Source organism: Theropithecus gelada, chromosome 15 (assembly GCF_003255815.1).
Source record: "Theropithecus gelada isolate Dixy chromosome 15, Tgel_1.0, whole genome shotgun sequence".
In the NCBI taxonomy this organism is placed as follows: Eukaryota; Metazoa; Chordata; class Mammalia; order Primates; family Cercopithecidae; genus Theropithecus; species Theropithecus gelada.
The window spans coordinates 105,061,594-105,076,952 of record NC_037683.1 but is presented as its reverse complement, the minus strand read 5'-3'; the positions used below and the strand labels follow the sequence as shown (position 1 = coordinate 105,076,952).

Genomic DNA, 15,359 nt, shown 5'->3' with positions numbered 1-15,359 from the left:
CCCGTCTCTACTAAAAATACAAAAAATTAGCCAGGCGTGGTGTCGGGCGCCTGCAGTCCCAGCTACTCGGGTGGCTGAGGCAGGAGAATGGCGTGAACCCGGGAGGCCGAGCTTGTAGTGAGCCAAGATTGCGCCACTGCACTCCAGCCTGGGCGACAGAGCAAGACTCCATTTCAAAAAAAAAGAAGAAGAAATCTGTGCCAGCTCTGTAGATCTAGGATGCAGATTCTCATTTATACACGGGTCAGGGGACCTAACTGGATCCTCCCCATTCTTCTCCCCAAGACTTATCGTAGAATTACTCAAGGTTGTAGAATATTTGTGTCTGCTGTATTATATCTCAAAGCTCTCTAACAAATTGTATCTCATTTTAGATCCCACAAAATCCACTTACAGGTGAGAAAGCAGAGACAGAAAAACTAATTAACTTGCCTGTGATCTCACAGCCAGGACACAACCCAGACCCGCTCTTAACTCCTGTTCATTACCATACAGTACTTTTCTCTTTACCACACAGCAATCCAAAATGGGCTAAAAATAGCCCTGGAAGATAAAATCTTGGACAAACAATAAGTTCCAAAGGGCTCTTGGATCTCCACTGACTTCTCACAACCCCTTTGTTCCCCTAAGCTGTAAGATTCCACCTTCTACTTTTTTTTTTTAAACAGTCCAGAGGTCTTTTATTTTTTGAACACCTATTATGCCATGAATTCACAAGGAATAGGTTCCAGCAGCTCAGGCTGCTTCCCATTGGTTCTCACAAAGTGTGCTTCTGTGGGTGGAAAAGGCTGGTGCTTCAGTTGAACCCAGGTACCTTTCTTCTTGGCTTCTTTCTTTTTCTGATCGTTTTCCTCACGTGTTTCAGGAAGCTATCTCGGCTCTTAGAGTGCTTAATGTACTTAATACACACGTTCTTAATGTACTTAATACACACGTTCTTAATGTACTTAATACACACGTTAATTCTCTTGGCAAGAATCTTGGCCTTGTTTACAACAGTGCCAACAGCATGCTGGGTAACATGCTCTTCCAGTTTTGCCATGGTAACACTCGTGGGCCATTCCTTTTTGAACAGTACCCATTCCCTTGATGTCTACAATATCACCTTTCTTATAGATTCGCATATATGTGACGAAAGGAACAACTCCATGTTTTCCAAAAGGCCTAGAGAACATATATTGGGTGCCTCTCCCTTTTCCCTTTGTGTTCGTCATTTTGGCCAAATACTGGAAGATGGTAGTTCCAGCCGAAAAGTCTACCTTCTACTTTTAAATGTAAAGTTTTTTCCCCTTCCAATTACAGTATCTGCTTTTTTCTCTTTTATGTCAAAAATGACTCTTAAAACAAGAAAGAGAGAGAAACTAATTTATTTCTTAGAGAGTAGATGTGTATTATAGTCTTGAGTACTTTGTTGATGAATATTCTTTTGTTGTTGTTGTTGTTTTTGAGATAGAGTCTCGTTCTGTCACTAGGTTGGAGTGCGGTGGCAGGGTCTCGGCTCACTGCAGCCTCCACCTCCCAGGTTCAAGCGGTTCTCCTGCCTCAGCCTCCCAGAGTAGCTGGGACTACAGGTGCATGCCACCACGCCCAGCTAAGTTTTGTATTTTTAGTAGAGACGGGGTTTCATCATGTTGACCAGAATGGTCTTGATCTCCTGACCTCGTGATCCGCCCGCCTCGACCTCCCAACTTTTGTTGTTTTTGAATTGCTCTTTATCTGATTTCTTTCCAGGCAGAGCAGACTCTTCAATGTTAAGAACATAGGGCTTTCCGGCCTGGCGCGGTGGCTCAGGCCTGTAATCCCGGCACTTTGGGAGGCCGAGGCGGGTGGATCACCTGAGGTTAGGAGTTCGAGATCAGCCAATCAGCCTGGCCAACATGGCAAAACTCCGTCTCTACTAAAAATACTAAAAATTAGCCAGTGGGTGCCTGTAATCCCAGCTCCTAGGGAGGCTGAGGCAGGAGAACCCCTTGAACCCAGGAGGCGGAGGTTGCCGTGAGCCAAGATCGTGCCATTGCACCCCAGCCTGGGCAACAGAGCAAGACTCGGTCTCAAAAAGAAAAGAAAAGAAAAGATCATAGGGCTTTCCGCCGGGTGCAGTGACTCATGCCTGTAATCCTAGCACTTTGGGAGGCCAAGGTGGATCGCTTGAGGCCAGGAGTTCAAGACCAGCCATGGCCAACATGGCGAAACCCCCTCTCTACTAAAATACAAAAAAAAAAAAAAAAAAAAGGCTGGGCGCGGTGGCCGCACCTGTAATCCCAGCAGCTTGGGAAGCTGACGCTTGGGAGGCTGGGGCGCCAAGAATCACTTGAACCCTGGAGGTGGAGGCTGTAGTGAGCTGAGACTGCGCCACTGCATTCCAATCCGCAGCAGATCGAGATTCTGTCTCAAAACAAAAACAAAAACAAAAAAGCCTAGGGCTTCGGAGTCAGGAAGATGGAATTGGGAATTGGAATTTCAGTAGTGTTCTCTCAGTTTCTTAGCCATGTGACTTCGGGCAGCTCTCTGAGCCTGTTTCCTCGTCTGCGAAATAAGGTACTACAGTCGGCTCTACCGCCTTACGCAGCAAGAGCAGGGGCGACATTTAGGGCAGTCATTAACGCCCTGGCAGGAGAGCGGATGGTTCGAGCCCAGGGCCCGGCAGAGAGGGTGTCTCGTAGCACACTGAGGTCTGACAGTGCGCGTCCCCCTATCTAATTGAATCTCTACTACGACGTGTGTGGGTTCCAGCTCCCTCAGAAGCAGACCCTGAGAGAAGGACTGAAGTGCAAGCAGCTATGTGGGAGCTGATCCCAGGAAGCGCCTGTAGGGGACAGGGGAAAGGAGCCGCCCAAGTCCCTGCAGGGACTTCACTGAGAAATAAATGACTGAGGCTTCCGCTGTGGACAACCGGGCTCAAGCCTGTTGGGACCTTCACGTCGACTGGTCGGTGGGAAGGAAGCCTGGCTGGGGACCCACGGCTCCTGCCCTGGTTGAGGGAGGGCCGCGCCCCTCGCCAGGCTCCTGCAGCCCAAGGTAGAACTGCCTGCGCCCCCGGGGTGCTGCGCACAGTAATGAGTAGGGGCCCAGTTCCCTGCTGGGCTGTGCGGCCTCTCCCTGGTCTCTGTCTACACCGTGGCAGACCTACCCGGGCTGCTCCAGTAGACAGCAGGCTCGCCTCCATCAGGCACCCATGCGGGCGCCCAGAAGGGCTGTCCAGAGCTCCCTCCGAGGGAGGCGGGCCCCGCGGGAGCTGACAGCCGAGGGTGGCCTGCTGCCAGCTAGGACAACAGGGTCTGCCCGGGAGCCGTCTATGCACGGCGTCTGTGTCCAGCACATTTGCTCTCTTCCAGAACTCTGACAGGCAGGGTCTCACTGCCAGGTGCCACTCCTCTGAGAACCGTTCCTGGAGAAAAGACCCGTAGGTGTGATCTGTGGAGCGGAGACTTGGCTTCCTGCCAAGCATGCTCTGGTGGGACCCCCCAAGCCTCAGGCTTCCTTCACACACACGCAGCACAACCAGCGTCCTAGTGCCTTAGTCTTAAATAGGAGCAGCTAGACAAGGATTACTAGGGCGGGAGGGGCAGACACAGCAGAACAAACAGAGACAATTCAGGTAGCAAAGTATTTACACATCATCCTGTGGTTAGATACCATCAGAACTGGAAGATAAAATCTGTACTCATGAATTGAGAATAATCAGGGACAGAGCTCTTGGCAACAGCCTATTATGTATTTATTTTTATTTTTTTTTGAGTCTAGCTCTGTTGTCCAGGCTGGAGTGCAGTGGCGTGATCTTGGCTCACTGCAACCTCCACCTCCTGGGTTCAAGTGATTCTCCTGCATTAGTCTCCTGAGTAGTTGGGATTACAGGCATGCACCACCACACCCGGCTAATTTTTGTATTTTTAGTAGAGATGGGGTTTCACCATGTTGGCCAGGCTAGTCTCAAACTCCTGACCTCAGATGATCTGCCTGCCTCGGCCTCCCTAAGTGCTGGAATTACAGACATAAGCCAGTGTACCCAGCTGTTTTTTTTTTAAACAAAGTTAAGTAGGTAGGTGGGAGACAAAATTAAGGAAATATCAGGGTAAGAGGGATAGAGAGATGGAAACTAGAAGAGAAAATATAAGAAATGTAGAGACTCATTCTCAGCAGTGCAATATCTAAAAAATTGGAGCTACTTGGGAGACTGAGAATCTCTTGAACCCGGGAGGCGGAGGTTGCAGTGAGCCAAGACTCCACCACTGCAATCTCGCGATTATCTATCAAGCAATTCTCCTGCCTCAGCCTCCTAAGTAGCTGGGACTACAGGTGCCTGCCACCATGCCTGGCTAATTTTTGTATTTTGAGTAGAGATGGGGTTTCACCATGTTGGCCAGAATGGTCTCGATCTATTGACCTAGTGATCCGCCCGCCTCGGATTACAGGCGTGAGCCACCGTGCCCAGCCCTTTTATTTATTTATTTATTTATTTATTTATTTATTTATTTTTGAGACGTTGTTTCGCTCTTGTTGCCCAGGCTGGAGTGCAATGGCGTGATCTCGACTCACTGCAAACTCTGTCTCCCAGATTCAAGCGATTCTCCTGCCTCAGCCTCCAGAGTAGCTGGGATTACAGGCATGCACCACCACGCCCGGCTATTTTTTTTTTTTTTTTTTTTTGTATTTTTAGTAGAGACAGAGTTTCTCCATGTTGGTCAGTCTGGTCTCAAACTCCCGATCTCAGGTGATTTGACCGCCTCGGCCTCCCAAAGTGCTGGGATTATAGGCATGATCCACCGCACCTGGCTAAAAGTCAGGTTTTTTTTGTTGTTTTTTTTTTTTTTGAGACGGAGTCTCGCTCTGTCGCCCAGGCTGGAGTGCAGTGGCCGGATCTCAGCTCATTGCAAGCTCCGCCTCCCGGGTTTTTACGCCATTCTCCTGCCTCAGCCTCCCGAGTAGCTGGGACTACAGGCGCCCACCACCTCGCCCAGCTAGTTTTTTGTATTTTTTAGTAGAGACGGGGTTTCACCGTGTTAGCCAGGATGGTCTCGAACTCCTGACCTCGTGATCCGCCCGTCTCGGCCTCCCAAAGTGCTGGGATTACAGGCTTGAGCCACTGCGCCCGGCCTAAAAGTCAGTTTTTAATAAGAACAAACCCAGTCTATACTTGTCTATATCAAATAATCTAAAAATTTGGACCATTTTGTGACAAACATAAGCAAGTGTCAAGGTTACAAGAAAACAGTCCTTGAAACTATTAACACAAGGCTAGCCCTTACACTTCTTAACAAAAAGATGTAGCCAGAAGCTTGTTTTATGATGATAAGGTACAGAATAACTGTAGATTTAACAGATTTGTTACTAAACTGTTTCTTATCTATCTAAACAATATCTAATGTCTAGCTCAAGGTGGTTCTTTTAAAAGTATCTGTTTTAACAGATTCTTATTCTATCAAGGTTTTTCATCAAATGCCTCCACTTCAGCTAGATTTTCTAGCCAAGTCTGTCTGCAAGGAAATGAGGCTTAATTCCACCCAAAACACCAGAGAGAACTGATAATCCTAAACTTCCAGAGGGCGGAAAAAAACTTCCTCTACTGCAACAGACACTGCAGGTAGTCTGCCAAACAGCCATCTTCCCTTTCCTGCCTGTTAACAGAAGCCAGGTTTGGGGGCCTGTAGCGCAGCCCCCCGGAGGGAAGAATCATGATTGCACCAGGCACAGGGGGCCCCTTGGCCAGCTATTGAACTGTGCGGTATGGCACAGTCCTGACCAAGCAAATTCAGGGAGGTGTTTGCTGGGAATGGTGTAATTTTCTTGCTTCTCTCGTTGTGACTCAGGCTGTGACGTTTGGAGCTGGCACAGTCATCTTATCTCCTTGAAGTGTGACATCATCAACATGCTGAGGATGGAGGAGCAGAGAGCGGAAAGGAGCCTGGGCCCTGGTGAGCACGGCGAGGTGCCAGTTCAGCCTTGGGATAGCTTACTTCCAGTCCTCCTACTAAGGAAGCAATCAATGTACCTATACTATTCTTAGACAGATACTATGTTCCGAAGGGAGTCACCCAAACTATGCCTCTTTAGCATAAGGATTATTTTGAGCTGAAGGCAATTGAAAAGCAGCAGACTCAAGAAAAGCTCTCTAGGCCGGGCGCGGTGGCTCAAGCCTGTAATCCCAGCACTTTGGGAGGCCGAGACGGGTGGATCACAAGGTCAGGAGATCGAAACCATCCTGGCTAACACGGTGAAACCCCGTCTCTACTAAAAAATACAAAAAAATAGCCGGGCGAGGTGGCAGGTGCCTGTAGTCCCAGCTACGCGGGAGGCTGAGGCCGGAGAATGGCGTAAACCCGGGAGGCGGAGCTTGCAGTGAGCTGAGATCCGGCCACTGCACTCCAGCCTGGGTGACAGAGCAAGACTCTGTCTCAAAAAAAAGAAAAGCTCTCTACCTTTCTCTATCTGCTGACAAAACAAGGCATACATTTCCCGCTGTGAAGGCATCCCCTGCTCTTATATCAGGAAGGGAAAGACAACCTTTATTACTGGGGTGGGGAAAGCGTGGAGATGAGTCTGCACAAACAGACCTATTAAATAACCCTTTCCATCCATTGGTCTCCCCAGAAATTTACCTGCCCACAATTTACTGCTCCTAGAAGCACAAATCCTTTTCCTTTGTCCTGTCTCCACAATTCATCACTCTTTGTTAAAATGGCATACAGGCCTCTGGGTCTAGCTTCTCTTTGGGTCTTCACTTCTATTCTATGGAAGCTTCCATGTACATGTGAAAACATCAGATGACATTTGTATTCCTCTTCTACTGTTAATCTGTCTTTTGTCAGGTGGTTAATTAGCAGATCCCAGTGGCAGAACCTAAGACACCAGAGGAGAAGTTCTTCCTCTTCTACAGTTCCTTGCCGCCCAAGCCATCTTATTTGATAGGCATACAAAGAATCAGAAAGAAGAATACCATAAGACATCTCAACAGCAATATGGACAGTTAGAAGATAGCAAAAGGATATCTTCAAAGCTCAAAGAGACTACCAATCATCAGCAGTGGGTAAGAGTCCCCATTTTCCTCTGTCTTCATCAGCACTTCTGGTAGCTATGCAGTGGTAGCTCATTCTTTTATTTGAATTTGCTTATACCCAGTGAGACTGAGCATTTTATCAGAGATACATTGACCTAGTGGATTTCTTCTAGAAACTGTCTATTCATTTGATTTGAATTTCTTGTCTCCTTTCTTAATATGCAAAGTTTCTCTTGTATTCTGATACTAATCCTTTGTTTTCTATGCTGCAAATAACTTCTCCCAGTGTGTGATTTGGACAGATGACGGTTTGGATTCTGGACATACCATCTTTGAGAATGAACACACCACTAATCTTAGGCAAGCTACTCAACCTTGTTCTCCACTGTGGAAATCAAGTGATATAATCCAACTCACAGGATTGTTTGGGTCATTAAGTGAAATAAAGTGTGTCAACTCCCCATGAGTATCTGGGACATGGTAATTGATTAATGCATAGAGATAGGTTTAGTGTTATCAAGATGCATAGGCCAGGCTTTGTGGCTCATGCCTGTGATCCTAGCACTTTGGGAGGCCAAAGCAGGTGGATCACCTGAGGCCAGGAGTTCTAGACCAGCCTGGCCAACATGGTGAAGCCCCATCTCTACTAAAAATACAAAAATTAGCCGGGCATGGTGGCGGGCGCCTGTAATTCCAGCTACTCGGGAGGCTGAGGCAGGAGAATCACTTGAATATGGGAGGTGGAGGTTGCAGTGAGCTGAGGTCACACCACTGCACTCCAGCCTGGGTAACAAGAGCGAGACTCCATCTCAAAAAATAAATAAATAAATAAAGGAAAAAGAAAAATTCACGGATTCTTAGAGCAAGAAGGAATCTAAGAAACCGTTGAATGTATTGATCATTGAATGACGATATTGAGACAGCACTTATCATGTTCTCAGAGCTGTTTGGGGAATTTTTAAATATATTATCCCGTTGTTATGAGCTCAGTACTCACAGCAATTCTGTGTAATAGAAGAGGGAATTTACTATGGGAATTGGCTCATGTAATTATGGAAGCTGAGAAGTCCCACAGTCTGCTGTCTGTAAGCTGGAGAGCCAGGGAAATCAATGGTGTAATTCAGTCCAGGTCCACAGGCTTGAGGACCAGCAGACCTGAGGGTGTAACCCTCCATCTGAGGCTGGTATCCTGGGAAATCAGGGGGCTGCTGGTATAAGTCCTGGAGTCCAAAGGCAGGAGAACCTGGAGCTCTGATGTCCAAGGGCAGGAGAAGAAGGGTGTCCCAGCTTCAGAAGAGAGAGTGAGTTCACCTTTCTTCTGCCTTCTTCTACCTAGACCCTCAGCAGATTTGATAGGGTCCACCCACTTTGGGTGAGGGCATCTTCCTTACTCAGTTTGCGGATTCAAATGCCAATCTCTTCCAGAAACACCCTTAGAGACACACCCAGAAATAATGTTTTACCAGCTATCTGGACATCCCTTATCCCAGTCAAGTTGACACCTAAAATTAACCATCACATCTCCCAAAGATTGGCAAGAAAGTCTTTTGCAGATGATACGGAGGAACCGCCCACCCTACATCACACATCTGTGGACCTGCTTCTGGGAAGAGGGCCCATAGCTTCCCTCAAGCTCTCAAAGGCATCAAGCAAACTGCCAGTCTAAATCCTAGGCGCCCTTCAAAAACCTGACAGATGCAACTTTTCTTTTTCCCTTTTGCAATGAAGAGAGCTCCCTGCACAGCAGGAGTGCCCTGCATGGGTCTTACTTGAGCGGATAAAGGAGAGGCAATAGATGGCGAGGGTCTCTGCATCTTTTCGCATCCCAACAGGGCACTCATTAAGCAAGTTAACAGCCTGGAGATTTTAACTGGAATGGGTATTCTCTGCAAACAATTGCTTTGAGGACTTAACTCTGCTGAGTCACCAGAATTTGTGTGAGGGTCTGGAATCTGGGCCCTTGTTAAGAAGCTTCTTGGTGTTAGTCCTGCCCCTGCCCCTGGGCATGGACTTTGTGTAAGCCATGCCTGATTTCTGAAGAACCTCAGGAAGAGACAGCCTGCAGCCACTCAGTTCACTTCATCTCAACTAGAATTAAGGCTGGATGGCCTTTTTTTTTTTTTTTTGAGACAGAGTCTTGCTCTGTCACCCAGGCCAGAGTGCAGTGGTGCGATCTTGGCTCACTGCAACCTCCGCCTCCCGAGTTCAAGCGATTCTCCTGCCTCAGTAGCTGGGATTACAGGCACGTGCCACCATGCCCAGCTAATTTTTTTTTTTTTTTTTTTTCAGTAGAAACGGGATTTCACCATGTTAGCCAGGCTGGTCTCGAACTCCCGACCTCAGGTGATCCACCTGCCTCAGCCTCACAAAGTGCTGGGATTATAGGTGTGAGCCACCGCGCCTGGCCGCTACCTTCTGTATTTTTAGTAGAGATGGGTTTTCACCATGTTGGTCAGGCTGGTCTCGAACTCCTGACCTCGTGGTCTGCCCGCGCCTTGGCCTCCCAAAATGCTGGGATTACACACATGAGCTACCTTGCCCGGCCTTGAATAATGATGCTTTTAAGGTTTACTTCTGTAGAAAGACTTTTCTGAATTAAACCAATTTGGGTTAAAAGTCCATTTAAGGTTTTAACAAAGTATGGTGAACAAATGATGTTTTAATGCAGCACTAATACTCCTACACAGTTACGCTTAGGTAAGGAAATGCGACTTGTTTAATCTAGTACCTGGTCTACAGCACTGGAAGGTCTTAAGAGAGTTTGTTTAAGCAATCTTGTTTCTCAAAGCCAAAACATATGTAAATTAAAATTTTTTACTGTATTGGGAAAATTTTAACTGATCACATTTTCCTGGTATGTGTATTTTAAAATGCCGATAAAATAATCTACCTAACAGCATTTTAATGTATAAACAAGCAAGTATGTGTGCCCAAGAGGAAACAACTGTGCATTTAGATGCGAAGAATGGGAAAAAAGTATCATGTCTCTTCTACACAGTAAGATTTTCACTCCACTTTGAGCAGGGCTTAAGGGTTACATTATAAAATATGTAAGGAATACATGTTTATTACATAAAAACTTTAGAAACTCAGCAAAGTATTATATACAAAAAGTATCCTTAATAATCAACAAATTGTTATTAAGACTTGAAAAAAAGTAGGCTAGTGTGGTGGCTCACACCTGTAATCCCAGCACTTTGGGGGGCCGAGGTGGGCGGATCACCTAAGGTCAGGAGTTTAAGATCAGCGTGGCCAAAATGGTGAAACCCCATCTCTACTAAAAATGCAAAACTTAGCTGGGCGTGGCGGTGTGCGCCTGTAGTCCCAGCTACTTGGGAGGCTGAGACACAAGAATTGCTTGAACACGGGAGGAGGAGGATGCAGTGAGCTGAGATGGTGCCACTGCACTTTAGCCTGGGTGACAGAGCAAGACTCCATCTCAAATTAAAAAAAAAAAAAAAAAAGTAGTATAATTAGTGACAAAGTTCATTCAGGAGGTAGGAGAGGAAGCGTTTAAGAACAAATGTTTGAAGAAGGTACACTTAACATTTCAAAAAATTATATATAATATGTTTTCACATATATTTCATTCTATAAAATAAATATTATTCCCACTCTTCAATGAGGAATTTCTTCTGAATGAATTTCTGCAGGCATCTTTATTAATTGTCCTATTTATAGCTATACTGCATGTGAGGGATAAGAACAATAGCAGACCAGGTGCAGTGGCTCACACCTATAATCCCAACATTTTGGGAAGCCGAGGCAGGCAGATCACTTGAGCCCAGGAGTTCGAGACCAGCCTGGCCCACATGACAAGACCCCATCTCTACAAAAGACACAAAAAATATGTCAGGCATGGTGGTGCATGCCCATAGTCCCAGCTACTCAAGAGGCTGAGGTAGGAGAGTTGCTTGGACTCAGAAGGAGGAGGTTGCAGTGAACCAAGATTGCACCACTGCACTCCAGCCTGGGCAAGACCCTGTCTCAAAATAAATAAATAAATAAATAAATAAATAAATAATAATGGTTAACATTTAATGAGCCCTGCAATTTGTCAGGTACTTATTTAACTCAAAAACAATTATTATTGTTATTCCTATTGTCATTGTTCTTATCACTCATATGCAGGATAGCTATAAATAGGACAATTCATAAAAATGCCTGTAGAAATTCCTGTATGAATATAAAACTTTTTATGAATAATCAATAAATCCAGATAAAGTATTATTGTAGGCAAGACCCACCGATGGACGCTAATATTGGTGGGGAAAAGCTTGAGGAGAAACAGGATATTTACATTGTCTTGAAATAACTCCCTCATTGAGAATCGCACTGCACCAGCGGAGAAACCCAGCGGGCAGCACTGTACTGGGTGATGGGCGTTCACATCACCAAGAAGAGGACGTATCGAATGACGAAGCCCCGCGGGTATGCATTGCACTGAGGGCACGGCGTTATTTATGCAGTATTCTTGCTAAAAGTATAGCCTCAATCAGATCATGCGAGAACATCAGACGGCCCCAGACCAACAGACATTCCACAGCAATAACTGACCAGGATTCTGCAGAGGTGTGTTCGGGTCACTGAGAGACAGTCCCAGATTGGAGGAGACTAAGAAGCTACAACAACTTAATGCAGGAGGGCTCCTAGATGGGATCCTGGAAGAGAAAAAGGGTATTAGTGGGGCAACTGACCAAATTCAATTTAGGTCTGTAGCTTATTTTGCATCATGTCACTGCTAATTTCCTGGGTTTGATTATTTTGCCGTGGCTATGAAAGATGTGAACGCTGGGAATGCTGGGTGAGGATATAAGAACTCGCTGTCCTATCTGTCAAGTTTTCTCTAAGTCCAATATTATTTCAAAATAAAAAAGTATAAAGGAAAGAAGCAATGGCTGCAAGTAGGATGGTTCTTTCCCACTTGAGCCCCAAATCAACCACATGCCCCCCAGACAGTCGTTCTCCAGTTACTGCCACCAATCTGCGACCTGGCTGCTTCTCACAGGGGAAACTGTCACAGCCCCCAGAAGAACCGTGGTAGGGACTGATTGATTTGTAAATTAAGTTCTGGGCAAAATAGGAAAGTGCTGGTTATTAATGATAAAAGAACTGGCTGTTGCTTACCAACAACTGGCATATGATAAGCAGAAGCTTGAATTCAGGGATCTTCAAAGACATATAGGCAAACTGACCAAAACGGGCTCAGCACTGCAAATGCACGGCATCACAGGGCTCGCAGGCTGCACTGCAAATGCACGGCATCACAGGGCTCGCAGGCTGGTGGAGAGGCCGTGGGGGGCAGCAGGGAATAAACAGCACTCCTGTCTTCTCCTCCTGCGTTCTGAAGCAATTCACAGTACAGTCAGCCAGACAGCAAGATGGCAGTTTACCGGTGTTTAACCTCACTGGGGAAAAGGGTTTTTCCTCTGCTTTCCAATAGGTTTTTTCCTAATCTTACGCCAGTTTCACCCAATCACAGCCCCTGAAATGACAGAAGAATACAATGACTATGTCTTAGACAGCCCGTTACTTCCCCAAATCATAAAAGAGCCAGAAACCCTCCGCTTCTCCTCTCTAGACACCCACCAAAAAGTTTCCGTCTTCCCTTCCACAGGCTGGAGTGAAGGGGAAGAGAGTAGAAATTCCTTATTCGTAGGTGAAGGGATTCAGAATGTGCTGCTCCAAAATATACACTTTGACATCAGGATTAATTGGAATTGACAGCAACTGAGAAGATGCAGATGCAAGAAAAACTCTCTGCCCTCCAAACTGGCAAAGATACCCCCCCTTCTGTCTGCTGGGAAGGACAGAAGCTAATCACCAGAGACAATTCTAGATGCTCATCCGCAGGAGAAAACACTAGAGGATCCTACATAACAAACCTTACTAACCACCCTTATCTTCCTCTCTACCCATAGATGACTTTCCTTCCCACAGTTTGCTGTAACTAGAAGCTCAAAATCCTTGTCCTTTATCTTATCACTTCTCTACAAATGTATCGTTCTTTGATAAGGATAGAAGCCCACATGTTCACCCCCTCTTTGAGTTACTCATCTCTGAGTGCTCTCGTGTGTGTGTGTGTGCGCGCGTGTGTGTGCGCGCGTGTGTGTGCGCGTGTGTGTGTGTGCGCGCGTGTGTGTGTGCGCGCGTGTGTGTGCGCGTGTGTGTGTGCGCGTGTGTGTGTGCGCGTGTGTGTGTGTGTGCGTGTGTGTGTGTGCGCGCACGTGCGTGCGTGGTGCATGTGCTAATAAGCTTGTTTGTTTTTCTCTTGTTATTCTGTCTTCTGTCAGTCCAATTTACAGGGCCTCTGCCAATGAACCCAAGATAGGTGGAGGGAAGAGAAAATTTTCCTGTCCTACATGGGCTAAGCTCAGAATGCTGGGAAAAGAGGGAAAATACATTTCCTATAGCCCACACCTAAAAGTCTAGCAAAAGTACGGGAATTAAGATTTCCAGGGCCTGGGAGCTGGGTGTGGTAGTAAATGGGGTGTTAACATTTGATGAGGACAGAGATTCCATTTTGCAAGATTGTAAGAGGTCTTGGAGCCAGGCATAGTGGCTCACGCCTGTAATTTCAGGAGTTCAAGACTAGCCTGGGCAACATGGTGAAACCCCATCTCTATAAAATACAAAAATCAGGTGGGGGGTATGGTGTTTTGGGGATGGATGGTGGTGATGGTAGCACAACAGTATGTTTATTTTGTCTTTTTTTTTTTATTTTTTGTTTTTAGAGATGAGGTCTTGTTCTGTCACCCAAGCTAGAGTGCAGTGGTATAATCACAGCTCACTGTAACCTCGAACTCCTGGGCTCAAGAGATCCTCCTGCTTCAGCCTCTCCAAGCTGGGGACTACATGCGTGTGGCACCATGCCAGGCTAATTTTTTTTTTCACTCTTTCGTAGAGACAGGGCCTTGCTATCTTGCCCAAGCTAGTCTCAAACTCCTGGGCTCAAATAATCCTCCTGTCTTGGCCTCCCAAAGTGCTCGGATTACAGGCGTGAGCCACTGTAATGTGCACAATATGAATGTACTTAATGCCACTGAACTGTATGCTTGAAAATGGTCACGATGGTACATTTTATATAATGTATGGTTTATCACAATTGAAGTTTTAAAAAAAATTTTTTTTTTTTTTTTTTTTGAGACGGAGTCTCGCTCTGTCACCCAGGCTGGAGTGCTGTGGCCGGATCTCAGCTCACTGCAAGCTCCACCTCCCGGGTTCACGCCATTCTCCTGCCTCAGCCTCCCAAGTAGCTGGGACTACAGGCGCCTGCCACCTCGCCCGGCTAGTTTTTTGTATTTTTTAGTAGAGACGGGGTTTCACCGTGTTAGCCAGGATGGTCTTGATCTCCTGACCTTGTGATCCACCCGTCTCGGCCTCCCAAAGTGCTGGGATTACAGGCTTGAGCCACCGCGCCCGGCCAAAATTTTTTTTTTTTTTTGAGACGGAGTCTTGCTCTGTCTCCTAGACTGGAGTGCAGTGGCACGATCTTGGCCCACTGCCACCTCCGCCTCCCAGGTTCAAGTGATTCTCCTGCCTCAGCCTCTTGAGTAGCTGGGATTACAGGTGTCAACCACCAGGCCTGGCTAATATTTGTGTTTTTAGTAGAGATGGGGTTTTACCATGTTGGCCAGGCTCATCTCGAACTCCTGACCTCAGGTGATCCACCCACCTTTGCTTCCCAAAGTGCCGAGATTACAGGCGTGAGCTACTGCACTCGGCACAATTTAAGTTTTTGATTAAGAAATGAAAGGAAATAGTACATGAATTATTAGCATGGCTGCAAATCCATTATGACTATACTGTATCAATACTATTTGGAAGCCAAATCAAATAGCATCACTAAGTCTAGATTTATATCCACTCTGGTGAAGAAGTAGGAAATGGTCTCAGAAACTTATTTTTAGTTATTCTCTCTCCGAGGAGTACAGCATAGAGATGGTAAGAAAATATTCCTATAAACACTCCTGCTTGCTTCAGGAGTAAATGAGAGGATGGTTTGGGTTTCTCAATCATGAACAAGGGAAGAAGCTCATTTGTGGATCTTAGCAAAGAAGAAGTCGGTAGAGACAGAAGATTCCAGGGAAACAATCTATGACATTGTTTTGTTCTGAGTCAAAGGCAACATCGCTAGACTCAGATAAGTGAATGGGCATTGGCCAAGATGGTGGTGGTTAGGGTGAGAAGGCACTGTGTCTCCTCCCTGCAGGCGGTCATGTTTTCTGCCCCAGATCTCATCTTTATTCGTTGGATACGAAGTGTCTCTGAGATGGCTCCAGATGGAACCTGAACCCGTGACCTCCCCACATAAAGACATGCGTGACACCCATTACACCATCTGGGGCTCATAAAACCACATGCT

The 15,359-nt window shown here is 46.3% G+C and overlaps 1 pseudogene; it reads right to left on the bottom strand.

Annotated features, from left to right (window-relative positions):
* Positions 1–698: 698 nt before the first annotated feature.
* LOC112607766 lies at positions 699–3,448 on the bottom strand (annotated as a pseudogene).
* Positions 3,449–15,359: the final 11,911 nt, after the last annotated feature.